A 9,126-nucleotide genomic window follows, 5' to 3' on the forward strand; every position below is an offset into this window, starting at 1 on the left:
ACGGTAAAGAATGATGTTGGGGGCTCACTGGGGGCCCCATGATGACACGCATGGATTCTACTATAAGCAGCAAGCAAAGTCATTGGAAGGCACCAAGCAGGGGAGCAATGTAAGCTCAGTCAGGCTTCCTGAGATCCACCCCAGCTGCCTCTGGGGATGGACGATGGAAGGGGCCAGAAGGAAAACAGTGGTGGAGCCAAGCCCGAGATGGCATGGAGAACACAGCATGAGTTGAACCCCTACTGGCGTGAATGTCTCCGTTTCTGCATGACATTAGTCTGCTATCAAATAATCATTCTCATTCTCTCCATCCCCACGGAGGACACAATTAGTGTCTTCTAGAGCCTGATGGAAACAGTGACAAATTTATTTTCTTGGGCTCCAAAATCACTGTGGATGATGACCACAGCCATGAAATTAAAAGACACTGGCTTCTTGGAAGAAAAGCAATGACAAACCTAGATGGCATATTAAAAAGCAGACACATCACTTTGCCAACAAAGGCCCGTATAGTCAAAGCTATGGTTTTTCCAGTAGTCATGTGTGAATGTGAGCGTTGGACTATAATGAAAGCTGAGCACCAAAGAAATGATGCCTTTGAATTGTGGTGCTAGAGAAGACTCTTGAGAGTCCCTTGGACAGCAAAAAGATCAAGCCAGTCAATCTTAAAGGAAATCAACCCTGAATATTCATCAAAAGGACTGAGGCTGAAGCTGAAACTCCAGTACTTTGCCCACCTGATGGGAAGAGCTGACTCATTGGAAAAGACCGTGATGTTGGGAAAGATTGAAGGGAGGAGGAGAAGGGGATGACAGAGGATGAGATGGTTGGATGGCATCACTGACTTGATGGATATGAGTTTGAGCAAAGTCGGGAGTTGGTGAAGGACAGGGAAGCCTGGCGTGCTGCAGTCCATAGGGTCGCAAAGAGTCAACATGACTGAGTGACTGAACCACAACAACTGATACCCTGAGCTGATACCCTCATCATGGGGTAGAGAGTCAATCTTTCCATAGGAACAGTACGGTCGCTTCCACGTGAGTAAGAGCAACAGAAAGACACCTTTGTCTTTCTTTGATGTGGGGAATTCATAAGATGCTGGAAGCCACAAAGGGCATGGCCTTATTTCCTGATTAGATACTAAGACACATCCTGGGTGGAGCTCACTTTGGTGAGACTGTGAAGCCCTCCTTATCTGCAGGGATCAGACTGTGACACTTGCTCTCCACGGTCCCCTGGATTTTCAGCTTACCAATTCACCCTGAAGATTTTGCACTTCCCAGCCTTCATAATCACGAGCCAAGTCTTTATAATGAATCTTTTAAAAGTTCCTTACAATAAATATAAATATATACACATATAAATCATATAAGATTTAGATAAATCTTATACTACATAAGATATATACATGTAACCTATAAAATAGTGTGTTAGTCAGTCATTTCTCACTCTTTGTGACCTCCATGGACTGTAGCCTGTCAGGTTCCTCTATTCATTGGGATTTCCCAGGCAATAATGTTGAGTGGCATGTTTATACTTTATTTTAATTTACATAAATCTTATACTTCTTTAATATGTATATAATTATATGTACATATATATGTATATAATGATAATGTATATAATTAAATACATAATAAGGATAGTGTATATATCCTTTCTCTGGCCTGACCAATAGAGCATGGTTGAAGAGTATCCTCCTGAGGTTCCCATTCCTGCCACAATGGAGAAGTCATACAAACCATTACCTGTCTCATCCAGAGTCAACTGAATGGAGATAGGAAACCCCAAATCTAGGAAACAAAAGAAAAACCAGGGACAGCGGCCAGTGTCATTGTAGGAGGATAAAGTAGGAAAAACAGTTTGAGTTCTGCTGTCTCCTATAATTGCCTTGGAGCAATCAATAGCTGCTCTTCCCCTTCAGAAATTAATAGTAATAGCCCAGACTGCTGGTCTAGGAGCAAAATTGGAGCAAAAAAAAAAAAAAAACCAGCTCAAAAGTCCTGTTCCTGTGAAGCATTTCTGAACACAAGTGAAAGCTGAGTAGACTCTGCATTCCCTGCTCTCCCAACCCAGGGCTGGGATGATCATCTCTGAGTTCCTCTTTCCAGGGCTGCCTCTACCTCAGAATCTGAAGGGGAAGACTGGGGCTCAAGAATTGCTTGGTGGATTATACCAAATATGAGTGTCCTATTTGGGGCTTTCTCTTGGACTTCCCCATTTTCTTTTCTTCTTCATGAGAACAAAGCAATAAAAAATAAAAATAGGGGGAAATACAAGGTATGAAAATTAAATAATGGGAATAAATAACACAGTAAGTCTTCTACATGGTTAAATGGATACAGCTGGAGAATGAATTAGTGAGTTGGAATATCAGATGAGATGTCTCCAGAAAGAAAATAGGGGAAGATATAGAAATAGAAAATATAAAAGGATAGTTAAGAAATTTGTAGAAGCACCAGTATCCAGAAAATAGGAGTCATGGAATAGAAGAAAAAAATAAAATAAAAATGGAGAGAAGAAAATATTTGAAGAATCAATGGAGATAAAGTCCTCAGAATTAAGGAAGATAAATAACTTCAAACTGAAAGGGTGTATAGAATTCCAAAAGGAGAGAGAAGGAAAATCCAACACTTACACACACTAGAATGAAATTTAAGAAAACCACACTCAAAGAAAAAATTCTGAAAACTCTCCAAAAGAGCACATCAACTGCAAATGAAAAAGAATAAAATGGACATCACATTTTTTAACCAAAATGTTAAATGAGAAAAGATAATAGAGTATCAGTTTTAAAGCACTGGAAAAGATGCTTTGAACTAGAATTCCATTCCCGTCAAGGCTGTCATTCAAATATAAGAATGTAATAAAAATATTATCCAACATACAGGCTTGAGGAAATCGGCCATGCTAAGAGTCACATTAAAACTTTTTGAAGATGTCATACTCAGGAAAACCACATCCAGAAGAAACTGCAAGAATTACGTGAAAGAAAAGGTATCACACATCTTGGAATTTTTGTTGTTGTGGATATTAACATGGGGAAAATGTTCAAAGACTATGAAAGCATGTTTAAGCTATATAAAAGATACAGATATGAAAATGTATAAATAACAGAAGCAGAAATCTTTTATTTTTAATCTTTTTACTGAACTTAAAATGAAGACAGACATATCAAAAAATTAAATAAATATAAATGGTCTAAATTTTCCAATTAAAAAACATAAATTTTTAGATCTTTAAAAACAAAATTCACATATGTACTATTTGTGAGATATATCTAAAGCATTAAAACATGAAAAAGTTAAAAATTAAAGAATTTCTAAAAGGTAGCAGACATATATTAGACAAAACATACTTGAAGAGAAAAAGGCATAATTAGGACTTGAGGATCACTCAGTAGTGATGAAAGAGTTCTCCAAGAAGACACAGCAATTCAAAATATGATTGCATCTAATTAACTAGCTTCAAAATATAAAGAGAAAGACTAGAAATTCAAGGGGAAATTGGCAAATCCACTACATCATGGAGGGAGATTTCAACTATTGATAGGTCTCAATTATTTAAAAGTTGGGCAGACAAAAATCAACAACACAATTAACAAGCTTGACCTAATAACCACAAACAGAATTCTGTACCCAGTAATTAGAAAATGCACAGCCTTCTCACACAGCATGAAACACTCTTATTTTTTTAATCTTCCAATAATCAATGAAGGATTCAGTTGAGTTCATAGAAACTCAAGAAAAAAACTACATCTCCTAGCTTCACTACATATGGCCACGTGACTAACAGCCAGTGAGATATGACTGAAGTGAACTATGCGACTTCCCCACAAGGCCCTTAAATAGCATCCCACTGCCTGGCTCAAGAAACAACCAAGAGGTATCTTAGATCATGCAAAGAGAGCAAAGCAATAAGACAGAAGGATCCTGGATTCCTGGACACTGAGTGCTGCTAATCTGCTTATACTCGGGATATTTCGTGAGAGAGAAAGAAAATTCGATCAAGTTGAAATCTCCTCTTGCAGTGGGATGAGGTCCTTTCGGTTTTGTCTCCCTCAGGATCTCTAGCACAGAGTATGTGTTGGAACTGGCAAATCTAAAGCAAAGCACACCAAACTCACTCCAGAAAGAGAAGACATTGATAAGGACAGTAGACAGGAAACCAGTCTTTTGTCTTGCAGCAAAAACTTAGATGCTGGTGGAGATTTTGAAGGGGACTCTCCACATGAGATCAGAATCTTTCACCAGTCAGTTCTGGGACACCATCAGATAAGCAGGGCCTGGTGAAAGGAGTCCTGCCCACCCTCATTCCCACAGAGGGGAAGGGCAGAGAAATAAAGAGGAACTAAGAGAGGAAACACGTGAAGGAAGTGACAGCGACTGGTACGGGAGGGCAGCCGTTACCTAAGAGGAGGCAGGCTCGTTATGCCAAAACCATATTTGTTTTGAGGTTGGATTGGAGGAAGGAGTGCTCCTTTGTTAAAAAAATAAAACAGTTTCTGAATGCAACAGGAAAACTGGGAGGCAGGTGGTTAAGCGTAGGCCATGGTGAAAAAATAAACCCCTTCACCACAAATCGCTGAAGACGGGTGAACACAAGCCTGAAGAGAACTGGAGATGGCGAACGACTCTGAGGAGAATAACTCTCTGTGGTGACGTTGACAGACTTGGAGTCACGTGATAGGGGGCAGCTCAAGCTTAAAGTCCCGGCAGAGAGCCCCAGCCCTCTCCGCGGTCACGGGGGAGGACGTTGCAGGAACTCTAGAAGCACAGTCAACTCATGAGGTGGAAAAGTAGCCATCTTTGACGGTTGTGCCGTCTTTTCTTTCCAAGGCTTTCCTTGGCCGGCTGACGTGTCGCACCCACCACCGGAAAGGGGCGAGGCTGGAGATAAGCCCAGATGCGGGGGCTGGACATGCACACCAAAACCCCAGCAGCTGGAGGCATCTTAAGTGCCTTCTCCTCTCCCTTTTGGAAGCCCTTCCTACCACCTAGACCTTCTCTACCCTGTCCCCTTTTTCCTCACCCCAACACATCCAACCCCTTCCAGAACATTCTTTCAGAGCCCTCTTCTGAACCCCTACGCTCCACACCATAAAGCCACTGGAATCCTACTGTGTGTCTGGGAAGGCAGCCATGGAAAGTCCAGAGCAGCACTACCTTCCCAGGGCTATTTACAATTTAAGATAGAACCCCATAGAACACCTCTTGAGAGTCCCTGGGAGTGCAAGGAGATCCAACCTGTCCATCCTAAAGGAAATCAGTCCTGAATATTCATTGGAAGGACTGATGCTGAAGCTGAAACTCCAATCCTTTGGCCACCTGATGCGAAGAACTGACTCATTCGAAAAGACCCTGATGCTAGGAAAGATTGAAGGCGGGAAGAGAAGGGGACGACAGAGGGTGAGATGGTTGGATGGCATCACTGACTCGATGGACATGAGTTTGTATAGACTCCGGAAGTTGGTAATGGACAGGGAGCCTGGCGTGCTGCAGTCCATGGGGGTCACAAAGAGTCGGACACTTAGAGTCACTAAGTCAGACTTAGTGACTGAACTGAACTGAACTGAACTGATAGAACACCAGTGGGTGCGTAGCAGCCAAGTCACTTCAGTCGTGTCAGACTCTGTGTGACCCTGTGGACTGTAGCCCGCCAGGCTCCTCTGTGCATGGGATGCTCCAGGCCAGAATACTGGAGCAGGTTGCCATTTCCTCCTCCAGGGGATGTTCCCCAACCAGGGGTCCCACCTGAGTCTCTTAAGTCTCCTGCATTGACAGGCGGGTTCTTTTACCACTAGCGCCACCTGAGACGTCCCATAGAACACCCATGAGCCTCCAAGTTGGTACCTCAACCCTGGTGAGGTATCTGAATCCAGGTGAGGTATCTGAATCCCCGTGGAGCTTTACAAAATACAGATTTTGGATGGCCACTCCTCATCTGGGTAAACAGAATATCCAGAAAAGGCGGTGGGGTGGGAATGTGCAGTTTTCAGTCATTTGCCTAAGGGATTCTGATGTCTGCCAAGGCTGAGAGCCAGGGCTGGAGTCAGTATCAGAGAGACTTTGATACTTTGTAGTTCCAGCTTCACTGACTCACAAAGGCTAGAAGGTTAAAAAGAGATCGAAGATGTACCAAGACCTACAGAGAGACTTCCAGTTGTTGTTCTTGCCTATTAAGGGCCTTAATTGGCTTGCTAATAGACATTCTCTGTTTAAGGACATGATCCTGAACACAGACGTTATCAACTTCAAATGTCATTTTCGTTGAGTTATCGTTGAACTCAACTGTGATCCCCCATCATGTCTTCAATTAAATTAAAACCAGATTTCCCACGAAGGCTCTCCACCGTGGCCCTCCCCTGCTTAAAAACCTTCTTCTTGTGTCCCTCTCCCCTAATGGATTTCTTCCATTCCCTCTTCCCGGGAATCTTCTCCTCACTGTCCTACCACAATCTCTCCTTCATCCTTTAGGATGGACACCCACACCTCCATCTTCCCTTTCTAGGAAGCCTTCTACATCTTTTCCAGCAAGGTTTGCATCTTCTTCCTCCAAGCCTGCCTCTACCAGAGCTCAGATACATTGTCTGGGGGTATCTACACCTCCATCCTCCCACACTTTGAACTCTACAAGTGCTGGAAATGGGGCTTGATCATCACTGTGTCCCCAGTGTCTTGCACAAAGCCTGTCTGTAGTAAATGGTCAATAATAAATGCTGGAGGAATTAAATGAAAGTACAAATGAAAAAAGCCCACTTGAAGCTTATGTACACAATGCTCTCTCTCTCTTCCATCTTCCTCAAAACTTCATTCTTTTGGCATGGAATAATCTGAAAACCACACACCTACCATGAGGGCAGTGATGGTGTCTCCTCCGTTCTCCCTTGTATCCCCAGTGCCTGGGACCAGGCTTGGCACATTGTAGATGCTCAAGAGCTCTCTGTTAACTAGGGGTCAATCCTTCAAACATATTGCTCTAAATCCACCTCCTCTACCCAACTTGCCCCACTCCCTCCCAGCACTGTCCCCAGCAGTACCTGCCTCTTGTTGTCACATCTTCATGGTGTGACTGAGTCAAACAAACCCATGCCTAAGTAAATTGAACATTTCAGGAGCTTCCTGCCCCAAAGAAGATATGATCTGATGATCTACTCACCACTCAAGCAAAGACAAAGTAAGTGTCAGAATGAAAAGCCACCTTCTGTAAATCTCCATCCGTCCTACCATTCTGTCTCCATCTAGAATTATGGTACAAATATACTGATTTGGAGCCTAGGTAAATTTTTTTCCAAGGCGATGCAGTCCAGAAATTGATTATGTACTCATTTTCCCCTACGTACAAAAGAGAAAAAAAAAAGTCTGTTGTGCAGACTTTATAGGTAACTATTAGTTATTATTAACAGTCAGGTAACTATTTGAGTAGGTGGAAGAACAGAGTATTCTGCTCCGTTAAACATGGTAGTAGACTGAAAATTGCTGTTTACATCATTCATTCCCTAAGTTTCCAAGAATTAGAACATAATGAAATACACTTCCCAGTAAAAACCTGTTGAACCTGAGCCCATCTTTCTTCACTGGCTTCTGGACCTATGTGATCCCAGGATCAGTCTGAGTGGCCTTATCTTTTTTACCAAAGGTACAGAAGTCCTGTGGTTAGAGGACCCATCTCAAAGGGTGCTGTGTGCGTTGGCTGGGCACACGCTGTCCCCTCCACACACACTGGGTCTGTCTGTGCCTCGGCGCTCAGCCTGTAACAGTTTCACATCAATAAACTTCAGTGCCTCCTTGTACTGGCCTGTTTGCTGATGAAGTCAGCCACTGACCTCCCGCTCTGGCTCTGCACTCCCAGGCTTCATCTGCTTGCATATTCTAACGGGAAGCTCAGTTGTTTTATTTTATACTACTTTTTTAGTTTCCTCCTCCTGACATTTATATTTGCACTTTGGGTATAGCCAACGAGCCATAGCTTTTATGAAACAGTGCTAGAGGGACATGTGCCACAGGATAAAACAGCACGAAAAAACTTATGCTTTGAGCTTAGGATAATCCTTTCTATTAAAACACCTGAATTTTGATGGCTGTCACTGTGAGGTGAGAAAGATGAGTTGACCACCTGTGTCCAGAGACACTGGTGAAAAATTTGGAAGACTGATCTAACGAGACCTTGTCGTTAAGCCTGGAGTGCATGACAGATGAGTCACCATATGGCTCTCCTGATATTTCTAATAATAACGTCAATAATGATAATAATAATGGCTACCATTTTATGGGGTAGGTATTATTATTCCCCTTTTACAGGTTAGAAAACTGAGGTTTAGACTGTAAAAAGCCAGGATCGAGAGCTCATAAGTGAGGTTGCTGATACTCTGACCCATCTGCTAAAGCTCATTCTCTTTGCTACTCTGCAATGAGAGGTCAATGCCATCCCCGTCTTGTGCGGGTGTGTGTGTGCACACATATGCCCCATCATTAGAGAGCATCTGTGATTATTTTGGTTACCCAGCATCCCTGGGTTTGGGGGATCCTTCATCCTGTGGGTGCATCTGGTGGGAGGCAAGGTCAAGAATGTCCTTGTACAGAAGCTGAACACGTGAACTACTCCCATTTCTGCTAAAATTGCCATTAAGACTCAAGCACATGGCCCACGCTCAGCCCATCTGGGATCTGACTCAGGAGTGAAGATGGGGAGAAGCAGGGACCACAGAGAGCCATCCCAGTGAAGCCACAGAGGCTTCCATGCTGCGAAGGGCCAGTGCTCAGGGTGTCTATGTGGGGTCCTGGCTGCGGTCTTGGCTTCCCTCTGTCCTGTCCGCCGTCTTCTGTTTTGCTTTATGAGCTTGGCTGTAATCAGAGTGTGTACACAAACCAAGACCAAGCATCTCAGCACTGAGGGTGTCAATGCCAACCAAGTAGGTCATGAGGATGCCTGGGGGTGGAGAGGGGCTGAACAGTCAGCCAGCCCCTCCAACCCCCAGCCCGTGACTCCTTACTGCACACGTGGCCGGAAGTGGGACCAGAGCTCGACAGCCTCCCCAGGCAAGAGGCCCCATTAACAGTCTGCTCGGGCTGCCGTGGGCCAGGCTGGCACAGCAGGCCCTTACTGCCTCACAGCTCCGGAGGCTGG

At 43.7% G+C, this 9,126-nt stretch overlaps 1 long non-coding RNA gene across 1 annotated transcript in view; it reads right to left on the reverse strand.

The window, feature by feature from the left end:
* Nucleotides 1-7,309, reverse strand: part of LOC122428844 — a 29,125-nt gene extending 21,816 nt beyond the window's left edge. Inside the window, exon 1 of the long non-coding RNA XR_006265831.1 lies at nucleotides 7,159-7,309. This is a non-coding gene — a long non-coding RNA (uncharacterized LOC122428844). The remainder of the gene's footprint in view (nucleotides 1-7,158) is intronic.
* Nucleotides 7,310-9,126: the final 1,817 nt, after the last annotated feature.

This window comes from Cervus canadensis, chromosome 27 (genome assembly GCF_019320065.1).
Source record: "Cervus canadensis isolate Bull #8, Minnesota chromosome 27, ASM1932006v1, whole genome shotgun sequence".
NCBI classification, from domain to species: Eukaryota; Metazoa; Chordata; class Mammalia; order Artiodactyla; family Cervidae; genus Cervus; species Cervus canadensis.